This window comes from Canis lupus, chromosome 6 (genome assembly GCF_048164855.1).
Source record: "Canis lupus baileyi chromosome 6, mCanLup2.hap1, whole genome shotgun sequence".
In the NCBI taxonomy this organism is placed as follows: Eukaryota; Metazoa; Chordata; class Mammalia; order Carnivora; family Canidae; genus Canis; species Canis lupus.
The window spans coordinates 1,015,234-1,039,907 of NC_132843.1; the positions used below are offsets into that span (position 1 = coordinate 1,015,234).

Genomic DNA, 24,674 nt, shown 5'->3' on the forward strand with positions numbered 1-24,674 from the left:
CCCCCTCCCAGGTGCTGCCTCATGCTTATTAATTTAGCACTTAGCACAGAATCTGGCATGTGGAAGGTACCCAACAAATGTTTGTAAATAAAATGTTTACCAAGGTGAGCAGAGCTGACCTGCTTCCGGCCAAAATTTGTCATCACAATGAAGTCGCATGCGTGCACCCTCCTCCCCACCCTGAGTCACGTGCGCGGTTTATCTATTCATCCAGCTGTGTTCACAGACAGTGCAAAGGTGAATCTCCCCACAGCCAAGCTCAACTATCCTAAATCCCATGTCAGTGAGGTCCAAGTTCATGAGCTTCTATTACAACAAAAAGTATTATTTATTTTAATCATTAATTTCAGTCCCTTTCCTCTTCAAATACTTTCCTAAGGTAGATTGTTGTAGCCCAACTGTCTTGAATTTCCAGTCTCCTTTTGCCCTTCCCAACCCTGTCTGTGCTCACACACAGCCGATGCCCCGAAGGCAGGACCCCAGGGGCTGGGGCAGCCCAGAGTCAACAGCCGGGGCCTCCAGTCCCAGCGCTTCCAGATCTGTGGGATCCTGGTCTCCTAACACAATGCCTGGCAGGGCCTCAGGATGACAAGAGTCCCTGCAGGAACAGACATGCCTCGGTCTTTTGCAATCTGTTCAGATATTGGCTGAGGGCAATGAATGCAGAGCCCCGGTATTGATCGGTCTGATCTGGAGTTGCCAGTTTGGCTCACGCGTCACCTACCTCCAGACCCACAGTCTCCTTGGGCACAATGACGAGGCCCGAAGTGACCAAAGAGGATGCTAGGCTCCTGCTGGTGGTCTCCAGCTACCCTGGAGAGACGTTTCACCAGGGTAGCGGGAAGGGGCTAGAGTCCCAGGCTCCCGGGGGACCTCGGGGTCTTCTCACTTCTGCGAAATGCTGTATTTCTCCAACTTCCTCATTGAAGCCTCAGTCATTCATCTCCGTGCCACCCAGGTGCTAAGCTAGGTCCCTAACACAGAGCTGGCCTAAAATTAAAGCACACTGGACCCAGAGCTAGGAGGTGAATTAGAGTCCCAGCCTTGCCACCAACAAGCTGTGTGACCTTGGGCAGGTCATTTCCTCTCTGCATCTCAATGGCCTCCGTCCACAAAAGCCAGGACTGGGATGTTGATGTCTGTGGTCCAGTTCTGTTAAAGATCCTAGTTATTTAAACAATTTCCTAACAGTCCTGATGTATAGATTGTGGTAATCTTGGTCAAAAAGCTGCAAAGTCGTGACAAACACAAGCTCAGCAAGCCACGAAACTCCCATTAGCCACAGGGAGAGTGTCCACTAGCCACCTGGAAGTGTAAGAACTCAGAGCCTCCGGGGATGAATTAGAAGTCGAACGGTCACTGAGAGAGACACAGGGGCAGGACAGCGGGAGGGGGGGGGCATGAGGGAGACGGTGGTGCCCTTCTGGATGTGATCCAGGCTCCTTGAAAAGCGCCCCTGCCTTGAACATCCCCTCCCCAGTCTGGTGTCCAGCCTTTGGAATTCCACCAATTGAGTTAACTGCTGAGTGAGGGGGCAGGGCAGGTCCCATTTCAGAAACCTCTGCAAAATGCAGACAGCCTGGGGAAGAGTGAGGTTCTTACCCTGCTGGGGCTGCCTAGGTCTTTCCTCTCTGCCCGCAGGGGTCTGTGGGCACTAGGCCCTCCAAGGCCACAGGAGGAGGGGGGGACCCCAAAGGGCCCCTAAAGGGCTGGGGCCAGAGGGAGGGCCCTCAGCTCTGATTCACTAAGCTCCTTTGCCATACCCCAGAGAGCCCTGGGAGGGGCAGGGAAAGAGCAAGGGAGGGCACGCACCAGAGTCCTCCAGGAGAGGGTGGCAGTGGGACAGCTGAGGGCAAGAGCTTGGTGCCTGCCTTTGGCTAACTGATTCCTTGGAGGAGCCAATCTGGAGAGGAGAGGGGAGGGGAGGGCAAGAGAGGAGGGGGACAGGGGAGGGCAGGGCAGGGGAGGGGAGAGAAGGGGAGGAAGGCAGGGCAGGGTAAGAGAGGTGGAACAGTCATGGGGGCAACTGTTAAGCCAACAGGGCGGATTCACAGAAAAATTTCTGAGCAGGGTGAGGATAAAGGGTGCTGGGCAGCACCCACAGTTCGCAGGGCCCACGCCCCTCTTTGAGAGTTGCCCGGCCGGTTCAGGCTGGTTCGCCCACCTCTCCCAACCACCCCCCCACCCCAGAAAGCAGATTGTGATGTAACCACAACCCCGGCCAGCCCTGGCCACAGGCTCCCCGCCCCTCCCGGAGCCCTACCTGGCCTCCTCCGCGCCCCTCGCCCTCTGGCGCCTGCGGTGCTCCCGCCTCCCCTTGGCACTCTTGCCCGCCCGCGCCCTCCTCCCTGCCCGCCCCGCCCGCCCGCCCGGGGAGAGGGGCAGCGGGGTGTGGAAGGGGCCGAGGGCCTAGAACACCGAGTCGGCCCCCCCCCCCGCCCCGCCCGCTGCTGGGTCGGTCCCCCTGCCGCCCCCCCCAGGCCAGCGGCCCTGACAGCCGGGCGGGCTACCTGAACTCTGGAGCCCCGCAGAGCCCAGGACTCCAGTTCACCTGGAGATTTTAGGGCGGGGAGGCTGGGGGCCTGGGCCTCAAAAGCAGGCTGCACTGAAGCCCAGCTCACTTATTTTCTGGGTGACCTTAGGCAAGTCCCTTCTCTCTGCCTCAGTAGTTGCATTTGTAAAGTGGAGGCGATCACAGAACCCTCCTCTCAGGGCATTGTTTTGGTGCATGACACATTAAGAGTTGCTTGGTAGAGAAGAATAATTATTATTACTGTTAGTAGTAGCATTAGTAATCATCACCATCATCTCTCCGGGGGCATCTGCTGTTGGCAGAGGGAAGAGTATGGTATAATCTGTCGTTAAAGATCTGTTGAACACCTATTCTGTGCAGGAGAGGCCACTTGGCATGGTGCAGGCATCTGGGAGTGAGACCGCGGCCTTGAATCCCAGCCCTGTCACTTGGGCTGTGCGACCTTCTCTCCGAGCCACGGCCCCCAACAGAAAAATAGGGACCATCCTTCCCACTCTGCAGAGCCAGCGTGGGGATTAAGCAGATGCTGTGAGGAGAGTATGCCGGGCAGTCCTCAGCACGTCAGGGTGCCTGTCGCAAGAGAGAGGCTTGGAGGAGTAAAGAGAATGAGGACAGAAAGGACAGACTCAGTTTCTGCCACGGAGGAGCGCTGAGGAGGGAAGACTTATGTGCAAAACACATCACCAAGTCAGGGGATCTGAGCTGGTGCTGAACGCCAGGTGGGGAGGAGGGGCTGTGGGAGGGGCAGAGCGGAATGTGAGGCATCAGTGGGGGGTGCTTCGGAGGAATGCACCCCCAGCCCACTCCCACTAGGACAGCAGGCAGCGAGGGGTTGGAGAGGGCTGCAGTGGCTCCGGAATGGCTGGTGTCAGCATCTGCTTCACTGGGGAGGCCCCAGAGGTGGCTTGGCCATCTCCCATCTCAACAGGAAAAAGAGGAATGAAAGGAACGGTTGGAAAACGCAGCCTGAGCAAAATCCCCACCCTTTATAATGACGGTGAATGTGGCTGAAATCGTCCATGCCCACGGCTCTGGCTGTGTGACTCCGGACACGGGTTCCCTCATCTGTAAAATGACAGGGTGGCCCCTGAGCCGTAACCCTCCACCCTTCTTGAAAGCAGTACTTGCTCTGACCTGCAGGAATGTGGGGGAGAAGCCGCTCCTGCTGGGAGGTGCAGGCAGGGTGCGGTCCGTGGGCCATTCAGGGAGCTGGCTCCGGGCCCTCTGTGGGGGAGCAGGAAGGAGGCAGGGCTGTCCAGGGCACGCAGCTGTCCTGCAGGTCAGGACCCTGAGCTGCAAGGAGCCTCGCAAGCGGGCACCCAGCCCTCTGACTCGTGGACAGGAGACAGAAGCACGGAGAAGTGAAGGGGCTTGCACAGGTCCATGTGTCTCCTCAGGGGGCACGGTCGAGGTGTCAGCTACGGCAGCAGAGGGTCCCCATTTCATTCAGCTAACAACGGCAGTCCAGGAGCTGGAGACCGAGGCCACTCCAAACCCCTCTGAGCTCCGTTCATGAGAGCAAAATGGAAGTGCATTCACTTCACTGCCAGGTAAGAAAGCACTTCTGGAAGAGAGGGAGCCATACAGACGGACACCTCACCCCCATAAACACTGTCCAAGGCCGGTGGGGGTGAGCGCGGGAGCAGTGGGCAGCGGCTCCTGCCAGGCCAGGGGGCATTTGCTTTTGTGATCAGTGCTGCAGGCTCCCTGAAGAGAGTCCAAGGACACTGGGCTTGAGTACTAATATGCATTTTTATTCTGCAATAATTTTCATACCGAGTTCAAGAGGCACCAGCTCCAAGTACATAAAACCAAATCAAATTAAATTAATTGATTTTATTGAAACCTGCTGCCGTTGTAGTCCAGCCCACAGCTGGGGCATGACCCTCATGAAATACCAAAGGGGCTTTTGAAATAATTAAATTAATCACACCCTGGGTTATGCACAAGGGCTTGCTCCTGTGCTCGGTGCAGGCATATTCCCGCTCACAGCCTCAGGCATGAGAGGTGTGTGTGGCTGTGACACAGATCCTCGTTCTGCCTCAGGGTCCCCAGGCCCAGGCTCCCCGTTCCGGGGTAAGCCACTGTCCATGCTCTCTTAGCAAACACACACAGACCTCCAAACACACATGTGCACACACGGCCACATCCACCCTCAGGTAGAATTCCCTTTTCTCGTTCTCTGCCTACCCATGACCTGGGCCAAATGCTCTCCTGGCCCTCCTCGTTTCCTGACCTGCCCAGAACCCCTCCAGCACTTACACTCATGCACTTGGATGATGCACTTTCTCGTTGTATTGTATCACGGGAGACTATCTTGCGTCACTAAGCAAAGGCCAACGTGCCCCTAGAATTCAGAGACTGGGCCTCTGGCTTCCCTGGATTGCTCGGGAAGCTCGCACAGTGCTCTTCACATGCAAGCAGCTCCAGATGTTTACTAAACCCCTTCTACGGGCTGGGCACTATTCTAATAACTTTACACATATTAGCTCATTGATTCCTCACCATCTCCCTCATCACCTCCCTTCCCACCCCCCACCCCCCCCCCCCCCCGAGCCCTCAAATAGGGACTGTTGCTGTCCTTAGATGAAGAAACGGAGGCACAGAAAATTTAGGCAACTTGCCCCAAGTCATCCAGCTGGTATAGGGAGCCAAGCCGTATCATTCCTTAGTAAATCTTAAACCAAAACGATTCTATCAATCCTGCTGCTGATCAAGTTATGGCAGCCCCTTTTTCTGTTTGAAGACAGACAAGTAAGGTCACAAAATGCACCAGCATTCCTGGTGGAAAGGACACATAGACACTTCATTTCACAGAGGAGGGCAGCTGCACACCAACAAGGTGAAGTTCACACAGCAATTCAGAGCAGAGAGCACCCCGTGTCCTATTGGCCTGAATGGCTCTACCCAGAGCAAACAGTTACCGATCATTCCAGTTCCTCGTGTCTTGGGGGCTCACACTCCAAGGTAGGCTACTCTTGCAAGAAGACAATGAGTGTTCAGGGATGCGCATGAGTAGCCCTGGAGCATCACCCACTTTCTATGGCCTTGTGCATATTCGGGTAGCAAACCGGAGCAGAAGGAGGGGACCTGGCCCTTCTAGGATCAAACCCCACACCATTTGGAGACCTGCTCTGGTATTTGCCCCACCTGCTGGGGATGCCTCAGGAGACAGAACCTGCCACTCGACCCATGCACATGAGCTTCCTAGACTGGCTCCCCAGTTGTCCTCCCCGGCTTACCCACCCCTCTCCCTACCCTCAAGATTAATCTCCCCACAGAGCCCCAGGCAGCGGCCAGCCCAACCCCCACCCCCCAAACTCCGAGAGTTCAAGCTGCTTCACAGTAGTGACGAACACCGTCACCATCACCATGACAGCCGCCCATCACAGAGCTTCTGCTGCTCTGTTCCAGCTGCATGCACACCAGTCCACAGAAGCCTCACCATAACCTCACGTTACAGATGAGGAAACACGGGTAGAGGGAGCTGAGCAGCTTGCCCACAAAGCTAATACCTGTGGGGCCTGGATTCAGAGCTGGGTTTCTGGCACACTTGTCTGGCACACCTGCTTGATACATTTCCTGCACATTGTTTTTTGACTGATGTTCTTTGATTACCTCTTTACCTGAGAAGGACTTTAAAAAATTGAGTGGTACAAAATATATAAGATCAGGGCATCTGGGGGGCTCAGTTGGTTAAGCGTCTGCCTTCAGCTCAGGTCACGATCCCAGGGTCCTGGGGTCAAGTCCCACATCAGGCTCCCTGCTCAGTGGGGAGTCTCCCTCTCCCTCTCCCTCTGCTCCCCCCCCAACTTGTGTGCTCTTTCTCTCTCTCGAATAAATAAAATCTTAAAAAAAATATATATATATGTTCAAAGTTGCCATTTTAACCATTTGAGTGCACAATTCAGTGGCATTAATTGTATTCGTGGCCCTGTGCAACCATCACCATGATTTCAAAAACGTTTTCAGCACCCCGAACAAAACTGGTAACCACTAAGCAATCACTTCCCAATTATTGCCTCTTCCCTCCACCCCTGGTGAACTTGAATCTCCTTTCTGTCTCTGTGGATTTGTCCGTTCTAGGTACTGCACTCAAGTGGAATCATACAACATTTGTCCTTGGTCTGCAAAGCCAGTTCTCTGAAATAGGAAGCCAGACTCTTCAACTTTTCAGGTTCTCAGTTTCTCACTGGCCACAAAGGCCTGCCTCCCTCACAGGATACAGGGATAGGGTGGAGGTGTGAATTCCGGCACAGCACGGGGTCTGGGGGTGTCCCTATGGGGAGGACCAGTCCTGGGGAGGCTAGGTGCCCCTGGTTCCTGAAGGTGGATGGGCCTCCCCCAGAGGGCCACTGAAGCAGCATCTAAGGGGGGAAAGAAAGAGGAATCCCCATCTAGCAGGGAGAGGAAGGGAAGAGGAGACTCCGATGCCTCTGGAACCTGGGTGCTGTGTTGTCTCAGGTGGCCGTGAAGGGAGTGCATTGGGCACTGCACCCCCGACGAGAAACAGGGTGGCCCGACCAATGTTCAGCGCCCCATGCCCCCATTCTGAGCCCAGACACTCTGCAGCAATCTCCCCCTCTCTTCCTGCCATCTGTGGTACCAGTCAGGACCTCCTCCTCCCCTGAGGTCACTGGGGCAGCCCTGTGTGTTCTGTGTGCCAGGGCTCCCCCCGCCAGCTCGCTCAGGTCCCCCGCTCCTTCAGGAAGCCTTCCTCCCCAGCTCGCACCACTAGGTCTCTTTCACAGATCTACCACGTGGCAGGAGGGCAGTGGCAGCGCAGTGTTTCAGGGCACCCTGCTTGACCTCTCTGGGCCTCAGATCTTCATCTGTTAAAGGGACATGAAAATACCCAGGGGGTGGCATTGTCATGAAGATGAGGAGGACCCCAGTGTGTGACTTGAGAGTGGGGGTGAACAGCAGAAGTGATGCGAAGAAACAGGATAGGATGTGGCTGATCTTTCTGATGCTCAGTTTTATTCAACTATCTGGGCAAAAAGAATCCCTCATACATTAAAAATTAGAGATGATTATGGAGAACGATGAAAAACATGTGTTGCTTTTAGAAAACGGAACAGACCACTTCCAGGGCATTCCTTGCTTTCTGGGAGCCACATTAGTGATTCTCTTGGGCTCGCAAGATGCACTGCCTACGTGCTTCAGAGGGTGCTTCTGGGCCGGGCCGGTGAGCACATGGTAGGTCATGGGTCTGGCACGGGGCAGGCCCTTGATGAGGGCCGCTGTGCTGTTTTCCCAAGCTGTTCTGGGGGAGGAGCTTGACGCAGCGGCGCTGCAGTAAGTGAACCCGCACAGTTGGCGGATCCTATGATTGCTATCGTCTCTTGATCTCCCTTGAGAGCACAGAGTTGTGGGGTGGGAGGCACACGGGTCTGGAGTGCCAGGAGACAGCCCACCGTCACAAGCTGGATGTGCGTGTCCTTGGACGTGTCACTTAACCATTCTGAGCCTGGGTTAGCTCACCTACAAAGTGCAAACCAGCGGCTCAACCAAGGCTTCCCCGCAGGGCTCTGTGCTGATGGAGCAAGTTGGAAACAGAGTGGAGGCTAAAGACGCATCCCCATGCTCATTTAAGTCCAGGGCTCCTCACCATGGCTCAGATGGGCAGGTAAAGCCCTCTGTGAACAGCTGATCCCCGCCTGGAGGGCGAGGTGCTGTTACGGCAGCTCCGCAAGGCAGGTGGGCTGGGGCTGTGTGGCCGGCTCGGGGGGCAAAGACCAGGAGGCTGAGGCACCGAGGGGCTCTCCAAGACCCAGGGCCCAGAGGTGAAGGACCTGGGCCTGGAGCCCCTGACTGGTGCTCTCCTGCCCTCCATGTTCCTTCTACTGGTCAGTGTGGCCCCAAGGTGAAAGCAGGAGCCCTGGGGGTGACGAGCTGCCGGCGCCTTCAGGGTTCACTCAGCAGTTGGCAAGGATGGCAGTGTGCAATCCAAGCCCTGGGGGTGACCCAACCTACTGATCTCTGAAAGATCTCCTCCAGTTCCTCAGATTCTGGGATTCTAGCTGGGAGAGGCTGCCAAGGGCTCCAATTTTTTAGTACTCGCTATGTTTGCTTATTAGACATCTCTTGACTTCTGCACAGAGCCTTGTCCAGCACGCAGTATGCAGTAGGTGCTCAATAAATACTAGGTGATGGTTTTGCTGATGTGGCCCTGGAGACTGCTGTCCACCAGGAACAAGCCCTTTGGGATGCAGCCAGTGAGGCCCCTGGCACACCGAGTGGGCACCTCCTGTACACTGAGCAGGAGGGAGGCTCCCGACGCTCTGTCCCCGTGCCCCAGGCAGCCTCTACCCCGTCCTCAGCTGGAAGCCCTCAGCTGAGCCCAGCCCTGATCTCTGCTCAACCCTGCCTGTTCCTGGCCCGCTGAAGCCCAATCCACCCATCCCCCAGAGCCGCCTGCGTCTGCCCTCTGCACGATGGCTATCCGGACGTAGCCCTGTGTCCAGTCCCTCCTTGGCCAGAGGCAAAGTCCAGACCGTTCCTCCACCCTCACAGGCCTCTCGCCCACTCCTGAATCTCCACTTTGAAAACGTCTCCGGGACAAGCCATCCCCAGGCCACAGCCACACACCCACCCTCACTTCCTCTCCCTGTCCGGGCTGCCCCTCCCACGGGTCCCAGCCTACCCATTTCCCCTGCCCTTTTCACCCTTTGGCGCCAGAACCAGCTATTCTGAGCCTTTGGCCCAGCTCCTTCTCCCTGCCAGCTGCTCCCTTACTGGGGCCTCCATGTTTGCCTCTTTGCAGTTGACTGTGACTCAGCCCAGCAAATAAAAAAAAAAAAAAAAAAAAAAAAAAAAGGACCCTGAAAGCATGTGGCACTATGACATGGGGACACCAAAGTCACCAACCCAGCACAGACCTAATGCTTGAGTTACCCACTTGAAATGTTAAATGCAGATCCCTGTAGTGCCGCAGGTGGGTGTGCGTGTGCACACGCACGCTAGCAAATAGATTCTGGGTCCTTCCAAGAAACTTTTCAAAGCAATCTTTCTCCCCCGCTTTCCAGAAACAATGAATTAGTAAGGATGAGCCCCAACAGGATTAATAGTGCTTTTCTGGTTGCCCAGGCTTCTTGCTTCTTTTATAACACAGCAGCTACTGGATTTCAAGGTTCCTCTGAGCTGATTCTAGGGCAATTACCGCAGATCTTATAAAATTACATCAAAGGGTATGTTTGAAAAGATAATTTTCTGTACTTGGCTCTGTGAAAAGTTTGCCATGAAAGCAGCAACAGATAATGGTGCCCGCCCCCATAAAACAGCTTCAGTAGAATCTTCAGATGCCTTTCGGAGCACGGGGAAGGGACAGGGGAGGAGGACAGGGTGACCAAAAGGAAAAACAAGTCCCTGTGCCCGGATTTGGCCTTGGTGACCAGGAAAACATACTCTGAGGGCACAGTCAAATATTTGATTCGCTGAGCTTATCAGCCAAGCAAAGGAGAGCAAAGGGCAGAGCCCGGCACAAAATCTGGGGTGCTGGGCGAGATGTCTAGGACGAGGGCTGGGCGGGTCCACAGTGATCCTGGGCCTCCCGGCAGAGAGGCCCTTGGGAAATATTTGCTTGCTGCAAGAGCGTTCCTGGATATCTGTACCAAACCTTTTGGATCCTTGATGCTCTGGCAAATCTGTGTTTTTGACAAGTACACGGTCAACGCGCAGGTTTCCCTCCACGTGCTGCAAAACCCATAAACCATAAGGGACGACTCGACTAAGTCAGAAACCTTCAGGCCCTAAAGACACCACAGTCCGAGGTGAAAGTCACCTGGGTGGGAGGAGGTACTTGTGCACGACAGACCTACCTTTAATCCGATGGTCTAAGGAGTTCTCGGAAATCGGTAAGGAAAAGCACCAAGTAGAAATGCCCGCTACTACCGCTCACACCGCTCAATCTCACTAATAATTGCTTTTGAAACATTAAAACCAAGGGTAGGCGCCCATGGAGAGGTGAGGGGGGCAATGCCTTAGCGGAAGGACCCAGGCTACAAAGTACCGGTGTGAGATGCAGGCACATGCCAGTGAGACCTCGGGCAGGTCCGGCTCCCTGGGGTCCGGTCACTGCTTCGGTGGGCTTGCACAGAGAATGTACCATTGGTCTCCCATCCTTTGCATCCAGCATTGCCCAGGGCTTCGCAGACCTTCCCGCTCCCCTGAGCAGTCCCCGGGGGCTGAGCGCGCTGTTGTCCGCCACCCCCTCTGCTCGGAAGGCTGGAAGGGATGTGCTCTGGCCAAGACCCGCAGCCACCTCGGGACCTGCTGCGGGGCTCCTGACCTGTCTCCTTGGGGCAGGGGGCGAATGTCTGCACCATGAGAGCTGTGGCCAGATGGTTGGATGGGGCTGAGGAGGAGGAACCAGTGGGGCGTGGAGAAGAGGAAGGTGAGGGGTAAGGAAGGAGCACAGACGCTATAGCCAGGCGGCGTAGGCTTTGCACCTCCGTTCTGCACTCCCTGGCTGTGTGCTGTTGGGCACGTGATGCCATCCCAGCCTCAGGCTCCTCTTCCATAAAATGGGCACATGCTCCCCACCTTGCTCTTTCCTTACCGTTATCTGTGCCACTCAATTGGACATATGTCAGAGGCAGCCTCCCCCGACTGTTCCTTAACCGTTCCAGGTCCCCAGATGAGACCATGTGATTTCACTTTTGACTTTCCAGCCCTTGGCCCATTGCCTTGTACGTGAAAGGCACAAAATAATGCCTGCAGGATGAATGAATGAAACTTATGGGAGAGAAACCAGGAGTCAGAGGGTGAGGTGATATCCTAAGGGTCACACAGCCCATTAACTACCTAGAGGGCTGTGAAGCCTTCTTTCTTTTTGCTCACGGGCAAAATGAACAGGACAACCGACAGCCAATTATACCGGCTCCCAAAGTCTCCTGTTTACTGAGAAAGTCTCATTCTACACTTGCTTTCCCTTATAATAATGGCCATCTTTGGTCTCAGAAATGTCCTGTGGTGGGAGATAAATTGCCCACTCTCCCCGTTACGGGGGAGCATGGGGAAGGGTTCTGTGTTTCCCTGACCCCATCTCCTCCCTCCACCCCTTATTTCTCTTAACTTGTCAGATATGCAATTAATATGTCATTCCATTAGCTTTTCACCAAAAGCCCCATGTGAACTGTGCTCATCCCAAAGGCGGCCTTCCCCCAGCAACACCTGTGAGTGCTCAGGCCAGTGATCAAGGGTGTTCCCACCATCTGCACACACCCGATGGCGCTCCTCACTGCCTAACTGCCACCAGCGAGGAGTGGTCCGACGCGTTGCCTTTGCCAGGTCTGTGCCGCAGCAGCACCCCCTCCTACTCTGGCTAACCAGCATCTTCCTTCCTCTTGCTCAGGGAGCACCTGATGGACGGGGACCCATTCACCACAGCTCCCGGTGTGCCTGGCAGCCTCTCCAGAGATGGACAGGTAGGCTGAGAAGAGAGCTGGGGTCCCAAGGTCCAACCCCCCACCCCAAGAAATGTTGGGTTGGGAGAAGGGGGAGAGGCATCCAGAACAAAGAGAAGTGTTGCCCCTGGGAGAGCACACCAAACCAGGGACAGCTCCAAAGATGAGCATTTTCGTATATATTCGGGTTTGTGTGGCTTGGCTGTTGGATTGGGGGAGGGGCTGGCACTCCTGCTGGTTCTCAGACATCCAGAGATGGCCAGGAGGAGGAGGAGGAGGAGGAGGAGGAGGAGGAGACCCATGAACCCCTCAGCAAAGGAAGTGAGAACCTGGGAAAGCCTGTGAGGTCTGGGCACCCAGGTGCCTGCCCCAGAGCCTTCCTAGGTTAGCCCACCCTCCCTGGGGTCACCCCATCTTCCAGGCCCATCCTCTCCGCACACATGACAGATGATGGGAGTCACACTTTTGTGTGGCCACAGGGGCTTGTGGTTGCCCCCCTGCCACCATGTCATGGGAGTGTGGTGCTTTCCCACCCAAAGATGGTCTGCTGCCTGAGGCAGGAACCCTTCACTTCCTGACTCCACAGGGAGTGTACCCCGGGCTCTGCACACAGCCCACACTCAACTGGCACTTGTCAGCCACCCAACTGGGAGTGGGGCACTAGAACCTGGGGCTGTCAGGTCCAACTGCCCTGGCACAAGACGGCTTAGAGCCTCACTTGCTCTCCCCCCCACCCCCCGCCCCGTGCCTGCAGACTCCCGGCCTACAATGCTCCCAGGCCTGACTCTTTTTTTTTTTTTTTTTTTTAATTTTTATTTATTTATGATAGTCACAGAGAGACAGAGAGAGAGAGGCAGAGACATAGGCAGAGGGAGAAGCAGGCTCCATGCACCGGGAGCCTGATGTGGGATTCGATCCCGGGTCTCCAGGATCGCGCCCTGGGCCAAAGGCAGGCGCCAAACCGCTGCGCCACCCAGGGATCCCCCAGGCCTGACTCTTAAAGCACGACAAAGCAGTCTCCCAGCCCCTTCCCTTGGCTGACCCACATCTAGTTTCCCCACAGCAGGGACTGAGGCCTGCTTTGGCCATCTCAACACCTTCTGGAGAGCAATGGGTGTGACACAGAGAGAGCTCTCTGAGATCAGGAAGCCAGCCCTGTTCCTTGAATTCCCCCTCCCGGGGGCACCTGGGGGCTCAGTCGGTGAGGCGTCTGCCATTGGCTCAGGCCATGGTCCCAGGGTCCTGGGATCAAGCCCCACACCAGGTTCCCTGCTCCATGGGAGCCTGCTTCTCCCTCTCCCTCTGCTGCTCCCCTGGCTTGTGCTCTCTCTCCCTTTCTCTCTAAAATAAATAAAAATCTTAAAAAAAAAAAAAAAAAAAGAATCCTCCCTCCCTCTTGGCCCTCAATTCGCATACCTAAGCCAGGGCCTCAACTCAGTGAGGTATATTCTGGAAATCACCCGTCACGAAATTCTGGGGGCTGATCTCAGTAACTGCATGGTTGGAAAGGATCTGGAAAACCCACAGTCTCCATGATGGGAAAGACCACGGGCACCTTGAGGGTAGGGATGCTGCACCCATCAGCCCGGCACCAGCCCCAGCATGACCCGGGCAGAGTGGGCGCCCAATGTCAGCGTGCAGAATTGTACTCAGGCCTTAGCTCATTGCCCTCTGGCTGCCCCGCGGCCTGGCACAAAGAAGGCACATAGTAAGTGTCTGAATGAATGGACGTGGGCCTACGGGGCACCAGGCTGGGCACGTAGCCGACTTTATTGGTGCCATAGCTTTGCACAGCAGATATGATCATTCCATTTAATACACGGGAAAATAGAGGCCCAGAGAGCTGAAGGGGCTTCCGCAGGACACTCAGCAAGTGCCTGGCCAGAGTTCAAGCATACTTCCGGCTCCTGAACACTGCGGTCTTTCCACTTGCATTTCAGCAGCTCAACACTGAGCACCCACTGTCTGAGACACGGTGGCTCAGCCTTTGGGGAGGAGTCAGAGCTGAAGGAGAAGTAGCTCCAGCTCTCAGGTCGTTCTCACGGAAAGGGACAGGCAGTCTTGCTCTCAGCCACCTGGATGAAGGGCCGACATGGCAAGGCCTGCCCAGGAAGCTGAGACCTCCTTGTGCCGGCTGGGGGTGTGGTGGGGGTGGGGGATGGAACTCTTCTTCATTCTGAAGGACTGAGAAGGGTATCTGGGGACACGTGGCATGGGCTTGGGCGCCAAGGCCGGACAGGCTTGGAGCGATGGGCAGCGGCTGAAGAAGCTGCAAGGAGTATTTTCAGCAGCCCTCCAGTGGGAAGATAGGTCTGAGTGGGGGCTTCCCAGCACGTCTTAAATCTCAGGGCAGCCACCTGTGGGCCCTGGGGGAGGAGGCGCTCTGCTCAGGGACCCTGGGGTCTCTCTGCCAGAGGAGGGGTAGAGAGCCCGTGTCCATGCCTGGCCTCCTAAATGTGGTCCGAGAGATTCCGGCAACCTCCTGGCCTCAATCATCAGGAGCCCGGGGAGAGGCAGATAAGCGAGCTCTGAAGGACGGGTTCCAGCCACAGGGCCACAGACTTATTAGTTTTCCACACACTTGGTTGGTTGGCCTCGCGGGGTCACGGCGGGGAAGGGGGGGGGACGTGCCTGTCGGGCTGCAGCTGATGCGGGAGGAGCAGGGCAACAGAGGCCTGGGGTCCTGTGGTGGCACCTCACCCGGCTGCTGCCTCCTCCTGGCTGGGGGTTTCCTCCCTTCCAGGGGAGCCCGGCCCGGGAGGAAGCGGGCCACCCAGAGCTATTGGGAAGCTTCTGTGGGAGGCCCACGGCACACGTTTCCCCAGGGCCATGCGCTGGGAGGGCCTGAGAGCCCACGTCTCTTCTGGGAGGACTCCTGGGGGACAGCAGGGACCTCCTGTAAGCCATCAACATGCTGTGTGACCCTCCCTGGGCCTCAGTTTCCATTTCTATAACATGGATACCTTGGAGCCATCTTCCTCTTCAACCAGAGAGCGGACAGATGGTTTACTTCAAGGTTTGATTATTAGACTTCCTGCTCTGGCACCATGATTTGAACAGTCCCACTGGTGTCCCACTGCATCGAGGGCACTAGACTTGAGACCCGATGAGGAGAATCAGTAGAACCCCCACCCCCAACAAACACCCGCAAGTACAAGAGCCTCACGTTCGCCGAGCTTCCACTCCACGCCAGGCCCTCTGCCCAAGGAAAATATCTACGTTGATTACCTCATTTAATCCTGACAGTGGCTCTGGGAAGAGACAGTCACCGACCCCATTTTCCCCAACTTGACAGGATTTATTAAATGGCTTCAAGTCCTGAAGTGGTTTCCCACCCCCTCCAGAATGAAATCTCGCCCCTCTTTTTCCCAACGCCTCGCCACTCCCCGGTCTGCACACACATGCACCCTTCATTTCATCTCAGGCCCTGTTCAGGTCCCACTTTTCCCCAGAGAAGAGCCAAGACCTGGGGGAAGCCAGTGAGGTGCCCAAGCAGCAACATTCAGGAGGCGCTCACGCACTGACACAGCCTGAGGGTGAGGACTCCCGAAGCTCTGCCCTACCCTTGCCCTGCCCCTATATCCCTCCCCGCCTCTCCTTTGAAGTTCCCATAGTCCTCCCAGGGGGGCTGATTCCCTGCCTGAGCCTCTGTGGCTGAGGGGCAGAGACCCATTTCTTCTGTTCATCCCGAAACCACCTGGGAGCCAGGCTTTCACACCCCCGCCCTTGCAACATGCTCCCGTCCCTCCTCCTCTGCCCTCTGCTGCATTTGCCTGCCATCCCAATTCGCCTCTTAGCATCTATAAACAACAATGATTTTTCTTTCCAATGAAATAGTATATAGCCATTAAAATTGTGTTTCCACGTGGGTGAATTCTTCGATCACCTCAATGTACAAAAAGGTTTTTCTATCTGTGACTGACAACCCAGAGGCAACCAAAGAAAAGACTGAGGAATCAACTACATAAAAATAAAAATAATTTCTGTGGCATACACCGTAAGTAAAGTCAAAGTTAAATAACGAACTGGGAGGAAATATTTGCCACATCTATCATAGGTAAAGAAATAAGATCATTAGTGTGTGTGTGTGTGTGTGTGTGTGTGTGGTCTTAAACATTGAGAGACAAAGAACCAAAAACCCAGCTTGAAAGTGGGCAAATGAGCAAATTATGGGCAATTCACAAAAGGAATATAAAAATTATCCTTAAGCACAGGAAAAATATTCAACTGCACTCATAATAAGAGAAATGCAAATCCAAACTACCGACACTAAGGTACCATTTCATACTCATGAGATTGGCAAAAAATTCCAAAATTTGACACCACCTTCTGTCCCAAGGTCATGAGAAAACGGGGTGGAAAGCACACCAGTACAACCCCATGGAGGGCTTTCTGGAAACACCTAACAAAACTCCGTACATATTAAGGCTTCAAGCCAGGAAGCTCACTCCTAGACATTGACCCTGAGGATACACTCCCAAGCATCCGAAACACACATGCCTGAGTGCTGCAGCATTATTTGGAATTGTAAACTACAGGAAACCACCTCAACTGTCATCCTGGGGATAGTGGTGGCACAAATGATGGTGTGCACACATGGGGAGTACCGTGTAGCTATAAAAAAGAATGTGAAAGGACCTCTATGAACTGGCGTGGAGTGTCTTACAGAAAATGATATTGAACACATAAAGCAAAGCATTAAAAAAAAGCATATATGATAGGGTATCTTTTGTGTATAAAAAGAAAGGAAAATTAAAAGACGTACATAAAAACGTGTTTACCTCTACAGAAAGCAATAGAAGTGTAAGCATAAAAGAATTAAGTTGGTTCCCTGCAGGGGAGAATGGGGCTGTGGGAATGCAGGAGAGAGTGACGCATCTCATAGTACAGCTTTTTGTGTAGTTCTGGCTTTTGAGAGGATGTTAACATTCTACCCATTTAAGAAAATTTAAACCAATAAGAAGGGGAGGGGGGGAAAATCCCTAAAACTGAAAACAAAGTGTAAAAAACAAACCTGACTGTATTTCTAATAAGCACTCTTAGCCCACCAAGGCCAAGGAAAGAAAGAAAGGACTCCTTGGAGCTATTTAAGAACGCAGCAGAGATGGAGGTGGGAGGGCAAGGTTTGTTTATTGCAGCCGTGAAGCCATCTTGACGTTACTCTTGATGTAACATAGGATGAAGCAAACAACTGAATGTGTTGACAGCTTTGAGGTTTTCACTGTGGGGAAAGGACATATGAATATGGAACGGGGGGAGACACAAGCAGCAGCCCTGCAGAGGTGGATTGGAACTGGAGGTACTAACAGGGACTGTGACTTGTAACATACGAACATGTGAGCGCATATGCACGTTTATGTGCGTGTGTATATATCCGTGTACATGCACATACGAAAGATAATGTGTACACACATGCACGTATTTCCTAGCTCCACCCCCTGAAAGGGCAAAGAGGCAAAGACACCCAGCAGTAGTGGGTACTCTTAGAGCCCAGATTTTGGTCTCTAATACCACTCCCCACTGAAAGGAACCAGGCATTTCAGAGAAAGGACTGGTTGCAGGGCTCATTCATGGCAGGTACATGATGAGCCTGGAACCTCTTTTCATTCCAGAAAGTAAAGAAAGTGCTCCGCAACAGGGATGGCGGCATTTACAAATATCACGAGAGTCAGCTTGTAGAGGCTCCTACCCGTCAAGTCTGGGCCAATTTATGTACCAAAATATAATTGAGCACAGTGAGAAATAATAAACTATCAGAAAAATGGGAACTCATCAGTCCACACAGATAACAAATACATCTTACTGCTTATTAATGGTAAACGTATACCGCCTCCGTATACAGTGCTACTGCAGCATGCCAAGGGCCAACTCATAAATACGGAGGGAGCACTGGAGCCAGGAAAGCATCACTTTGCAGCCCTCCTGGTAAGGACTGGATCAGGCAAGAGACATCAACAGATACTAGCCCTGCGGAAAGCTGATGCGGAGCAGGGTATACGCCGGGTTTCAAAGGGTCTCTCCATAGACCACACACTAGTCTCAAGGAAGAACAAAGACAATTACCACGTAGGAGAGAAATAGGTAATACTTTGACCTGGAGATTAAAATTTACATCACCAGTGAGGACCAAAGAGGACCGGGAGGGCTCACCAGTGTGAGATCGCATGAGAATAAACCCAAAAACCCAAGACTGCTGAGGCAGGATTCTGGCCAAGACCGTGTAACCTGGATCTCACCACCAGGAAGCATTGGACAAGCCCCAAATCGGGAATATTTTATTGAAAATAAGAAGGGGGGATTGTGTTCTTCAAAAATGTCAAGGTCGTAAACAACAAAGAAAGGTTGTGAAAATGTTCCCAATTAAAGGAGGCCAAAGAGGCACAGCAACTAAATGCAACCCCCTGGCCCCTAGCTGGGATCTGCTCCTGGAGGGCAAGGTGCTCTCGGAGGCTCACTGACAAAACTGGAATACAAATGGTATACTGGTAAATCAGACCCATGTGTGTAGTTGTGTTACATTTACTGATCAACCAGACACATACCGGAGTATTTAGGGGTAACTTACCCTCCAATGGTTCAGACAAAATGCCTATGTGCACGTGTGTGCACGCGTGCGTATGCATGATAGAGCACGCATGACAGAGGAAGTGGGGTAAAACCTTAACAACAGATGTAACTAGGATACAAGGAAATAAAGGTCATCTTTGTACTATTTTCATTTTTGTAGTTTTTCCATCATTTGAAATCATTTCCAAATAAAATGATTTTAAATGCACGTTCCAACTTTCGAATGACATTCACTTCTCCACAGGTACAGAGGAGGCCCCTCTGTACCTTCTCTGCTTGTCCAGGGGACTTCTGGCAGGCAGCCAGGCTGGGAGGCAGTGCAGAAAATCAAGCCATCTGGGAGATGTGGCCTTGGGCCAGTGACTTTCCTCCCTGCCTCTGCTCCTCCGCTGTAGGGCGATGCCCACCTCGTGGACCGTTGGACACACATGACACGACACCGGCAAGGGCTTATCAGCTCTGTGGCCAGTCAATGTGAGCTACAGCTTCACGGGTCTCGTTTCTCATCAGCAGGAACCCCCGCAGGGTGCAGGCCTGGGAGCTGCCTGCAGTTCCCAGGCCCACGGCGGTCTCCAGCAGGACTGTGACCCCAGGACGAGCAAGCGGTCTCGGGGTGGCCTCAGGCTGGCGGCCACCTGCAAAAACTCCTCTGTAGGCGGATGGCCCCCCCGTCGTGCTTGGGCCTTGGGAGCTTGCTGCCCGGTGCTCTCGGCTTGACACCCACTTTCCTCGTCTACCCTCGGGCTGGAACGTCCTACAAGACCCACTCCTAGAGACTCCCAGGCGTCTTGCTAGGGTTGCCCCAGCTGTCACCCCACCAAACCCCCACCCTGCCCCACCTTCAGCTCCTTCTCTTACTGTAGGATCGGATGTGGCATTTCAGTATGGCCCATCTCTCCTCTCGCAGGGGAACTCTTTGTGACAGTATTGTTCTGGTAGGAAGAACAGTGACCCTTGGAGAATAGGCTGGGGAGGAGGCACGTTTCGTTGGACGGGGACTTTCTTGGAGACCCTAAAATTGGCCTTTACCCAGGCCTGTCCTGAGAAGGATGCTGGGCTCCCTCTCTGCCCCTGTTCTGTCATTTGGAGAAGAGTCATTGTGCCACATTGTGTCCACTGGCCCCCTCAGACCCACTCTCCACCCTGTCCATGCACCCTGTCCATGACCCCTACGGACCACAGCACAGGTCATTTCCCCTCTGTGCTCCTTCCTGTTGGAAGCGCGAGGGGCCCCAGGGGGAGGACAGAGGGAGGGAGGGCAGATGTTGAATGCCTGGTTTCCCTGACTACAGGGGCGCCCCAGGGCACAGCCCAGGCAGGGTGGCCCCCTCCACAGCACCCTCACCGTCTCTGCTTCCAGCATCCCTTCTCTCCCTGCCCCTTCGGCCCCAGGGTTGGGCTACTGCCCCAGGTCCTGTGGGTTCCCTGTCCTGCACTGGCCTTTGGACTCAACTCTCTTCAAACCACCTGCTTCCTGCCTGGCCCCACCGCGTGGAGGCAGACACCTGTGGAGGGAGGTGGTGCCTTGTCTGTCCGTCTGTCCTGGTTGTTTGCTGTTTGCCCGCGAGGCCCTGGATTTACTGCACCCGGGGAGGGGACCCACCTTGGAGCCATTCATGCAGCAGAACAAAAGCCGGAGCTGCCACTTCAGGCGTCCTTCCGAGGCTCAGCGCCTCCTGCTCTGACTGTATTTCATCTTTTCGTAAAGTTACTGTTAACCGAGAAGCATCGAAAGAAGAGAATTAAAAGGGAGAAAAGTTGGCGGAGGAATGTCTTTTTTTCCCCCGGTTTAAACCTTTTGTTATCCACTCTTTAGGAATCCGATTCAACTCGAGGAGCATGTGGCAGCACGTGTTCTTCAAAATTAGTTCCAAGACACACTCAGGGCTCTTTATTATTCATTCTATTAAAAAAATCAAAATATTAGCTCATGCCTCTCACATCCTCGGAGCGGGTCTGGTGGCTTCTCTGATGTATTGTCCTCTTCGAGAGTGAAGAAGGCCTTTCCTCCCTCAAGCCTCTCGGCCTCCCCCTCACGGGGACGAAGAGGCCGGCGCAGGACAGCCCCCCAGCCTCACACTGGCTCCCAAGGAGCCCCGGGGGGCCTGCAGCAGGTGGGAGCGGGAGGACCCCTCCTGGTCTCAGGAGCACGGTTTCCCATGTCCAGAGCTAGAACAACTGGTTTGGAAAGAGGGTCGAGGAGGTGAGGACTCAGTGACCTGGAGGCATAGGAGTCACAAGTGCTGCATTTGTCCTTCTGGATTGCCGCTGCTGCATTGGTCCCTGGAAGGGATACCCGGATGCCAGCAAATTTTGTTTTCTCCTCAGGAACACAGAAATCTGGCTTTCGGCATCCTGAGCTCTAGAGTCACCCAGGCGTGTCACAGTGGCGATTTAATTGGACCCCGAGGAAGACAATGAGGTTCTTAGCTCAGTGTGGGTGAGGGGTTCATCCGCCTTGAGGAGCCTCCAGCTGATAGGAGCTGGCTAAGCAGCTTCTATGCCTGGTGGCCACGGCTGCAGAGCAGACCAGGTATGTCCCTCGACGGGGTGGGGTGGGGTGAGGGGGGCTTCCAGCTGGCTGGGAGGGAGGGAGACTACACAGGGCCCCATGTGGGGGGCTGCAACCGGTCAGAGGAGGCAAAACTTCCCACAGGCTGAGTGGCCCAAGGAGGGCGTCCTAGAGGAGGTGTATTTGACAGCCGGCTACGCCCTGGAAAGGAAGGAGGAGAAGGACGGGCGAGGAGGAATGTGAGCAGACCCAGGGGGAGCGAGGCAGGGCAGGAAGGACCTTGACCACAAATGAAGGTATTTCTTCTTTCTTTTCTTTTGTTTCTCTGAGCAATCCCAAATTCACTATTAATCACCCCAGACCTGGCTTGTTGATAACTGTTGATTTCCCCTGCACACCTGTTCATATTTCTGATGGAAATGTATTACACAATCACGCCGTCGGCTGGTGATTACCATGGTAATCAGGTACGCTCACTGGCAGGCCGGCAGGCCTCTTGAAAACAAGATTCTGAAGACAGGGGCTTCCATTCCACCTACGTTGTGCCTGGGGGGCAAGGGGAATGAAGCAGGCCTGGGGCAGGTGCGGGGGTTGGTTCCTTCTCTGGGGAAGTCCTGGCCCACAGGGCAGTGCCAAGAGCCTCCAGAGGGCTCTGCAGGAAGTCAGGGGATGAACTAGACAGGGGGCAGGGAAATGGGGGGCAAACCCTGCCTCCCCTGGGGCCTCAGGGCCCTGCAGTGCGCAGATCCCTGGGGACCGTTTGGCGGGATCCCACGTGAAGAGAGGGTCAGAGCTCCCAGGAGCCCAAGACCAGGATCCTTGGCCAGAACAGGATTCAACCTCCCACGTGCACCTCAGGAACCACCTCTGTGCCTTTTGGAACATTACAGAGATGCTTCTCCCTATCACGGGATGAACGTTTAAGGTCTGGTGAAAGCCCCCACGTGTCTGAACTATAGCATGTGGCCCCGAAGCAGTCTACTCTAAGTTTGCAAGAGCTCCAGGCAGACTGCTGGGCTTCAGATCCCAGCTCCACCCCTTTCCTGGCTGGGTGACCTCGGGCAAGTTACTTAACCTCTCTTTTCCTTCTCACTGGCCAAAGACCCATGATAGGAATTTCTAATGCATAGGACTGCGGTGAGGATTAAGTGAATCGATGCATGTAAAATGGTTAGAACAGGCCCGCCACAGGGTAAGCCCTCAAAAGGGCCTGGGACACAGCAGCGCCTCCCCTCTCAGGGCATGGGGGACAGAGAGGGGTGAGGGTACAGCTGGTATTCTGGACTTTGTGCAAACACTGCCTCACCTCCTCCTGCGGGCACCCCCACGTCACCCTCTCCGAACAACGAGCAGACTGTGGCCCCTGGAACCCAGACCTCCTGCCTCCCTGCCCACAGCATTTTCAATTTCCTTCCCAAAGGCATTGGTCTGCTGGCCTCTGGCTGTCCACCCAAAACTAGGACCCAGCCCTCCTTCTCACCCCCATACCCCGCACTCTGACTGCAGTCCTGGAAAACGCAGGCCTCGTGGGCACCAGGTTCCAGGACAGATAAACATCTACAGCATTTAGTCTCTCGGGCAATTGCTCCTATAGGTTAAATGGTGTCTAATTAAAGACCTCCCCCACAGTTACAGCAGTGGTTGCGTCTCTCGCGCTGTTCCAGGCTTGGCACAGCCTGCTCGCTTTAACAGAAGAAGGGCTGTCGTTAACGGAATTATTGTAGGCTGCACCAGACACTGTATGATCCAGATCAGGCCCAGGGCTGTGGGCTCTGCCTCTCAGAACCCGCCCACCGGAGGCAGCTGACAGGCCATTATTCAGCGTCCTGCAAACTGTGCAGTGATAAGGAAACCCCACCAATTTGATGCTTTATCTGGTTGCAGGTTGAGGGAAGATACTATTTCAATCAAGATAATGATTCCATTTCTTGGACGGAAATGAGATTTTTCTTTTTTTTTTTTTTTTCACCCCCTGGCCTCATGGGGGTGCCACCAAAATCAGTCTCGGGGCTGAAACAGGTCAGGCACAAGTTAGAGGATTTTTCTGGCAACCTCAGAGAGAGTATGAACATGAAGGAGAAGGGAAAGGGGGGAGTTTGCTTGCAAGAAAAAACACGCACACGCCAGGCCTATGAGATTACAAAGTCAGCTCTCTATTTGGCCATTTATAGGCATTAGGCAGCACCCGGGAAACCAAAATTGGGAAGATAAGCTCACAGAGCATGAGCACGATGGCCTGGATTTCAAACAAGGTAAAGGGCCTATCAAGGCAATAATGATAATGAAGCTCCAGAGACAGGACACTCAGCCAGGACAGGACCCGGGTAGCCAACCTGCCCCCCGCCCCCTGGCACTCAGGGGATACACTTCCTGTGTGACTTTGTAGACACGTGTCCTGGCTATTCTTTCACCTCCTATAACAGGGAGCTCCCCGACCTGGAGAGGGTCCTCCATCACTGACCAGCCAGCTCCTGTGCTGGGAAAGCACCTCTGAATCTGGGCAGTCACTCCATGAAAGGAAAACACGGTGAAGAGTCTACAAGGTGCTGGCACTAAAGGGCATCTAAACACACAGGAGTAACGAGTCCCGTTGCAGTGAGTCATTGAACAATATGCAAATGCCATCAGGCAATAAATACAGTGAGGCTGGAATAATTGGGACTAGGTGGTGAATTCTGTGAAATTTTACATTATTTTAAATATTTGAGGCTTTCAAGGGCTGTAATACAGCATCTCGAACTCTTTATCGGTGATTTGCCTTAATGAGGAAGTAGTAAAAATTTGCAATTCCAACATAGATTGTATATACAGTGACTTTAAAAAGTTTGGAAGTGTCGGGTTTGGATGCATTTGGAACATTCTGTTGAGAGCAGACTGGGTGGATTGCTCTCTCTCTCTCTCTCTCTCTCGCTCTCTCTCTCTCTCCAAACAAAAGGCACATTTGAGCTCATCTGCTTTGGAAGGAAGACACCGACAGCGGTTGTCTCACTGTATTGCATTAGACGCACCAAAGCTTTGAAATCTACCCCCCGCCGTTGTCGGTGTGCATAGACTGTCCTCGGAAAGTAACCCCAAGCCCTGGTAACGTAGGGTGTCACCAGGAGGGGAGCCAGGCCACCTGGGGACAGACATGGGAAGGAGACTTGTCACTGTATACCTTTTGGTATGTTTGCATTTAGAGTCATGGGACTGTATGACCTATTGAGAATAAAGTGACAGTTTAAAAAAAAAAAAGCACATACTTATTTCAGTGAAGACAGATTCTGGCACTACCGATTTCTATCGTAATACCTACGCTGTTAAAATGCAAGCTTACTACGATAAAAATTACTGCTAAGTCCGGTGCAAAACCACATCTGGTTGTCTTCACAGCTGGGGTGTAGACAGGCAGAGGAGTAGATGCAACGCTGCCCCCTGGCCAGATCCCCTTCTCTGGCTGGGACACCTCCTCCCCCGCTGCCTTTGCATGTGATGTTCTCCAGACCCTCACTCTTGGTCAAGGGCATGCCTTGGAAGCTATACCGGCAGCACCATCGTGGGAATAGCCGGTGGTGAATGAGGGTTATTTGAGGCCTGCCCCTGGCTGCCAAGCCAGATTATCCGTGCACTGCAATTCACATGGAAGGAGCCAAGGAAAGACTTGTCCTGACACATC

General features: G+C 53.9%; 1 protein-coding gene and 1 long non-coding RNA gene across 10 annotated transcripts in view; one reads left to right on the forward strand and one right to left on the reverse strand.

Moving 5' to 3' along the window:
- Nucleotides 1–24,674, reverse strand: part of LOC140634874 (zinc finger and BTB domain-containing protein 7C) — a 335,185-nt gene that overhangs the window by 119,228 nt on the left and 191,283 nt on the right. The gene's annotated exons all lie outside the window — the stretch shown is intronic.
- On the forward strand, nucleotides 3,695–24,386 carry LOC140634875 (uncharacterized). Of its 2 annotated transcripts, XR_012032203.1 has the most exons (4): nucleotides 3,695–4,083; nucleotides 11,889–11,961; nucleotides 20,836–21,040; nucleotides 21,210–24,386. It is a non-coding gene; the product is annotated as an uncharacterized lncRNA (long non-coding RNA). The 2 variants fall into 2 exon arrangements; XR_012032202.1 differs by lacking the exons at nucleotides 20,836–21,040; nucleotides 21,210–24,386 and adding an exon at nucleotides 15,365–15,933 and having other exon boundaries at nucleotides 3,698–4,083.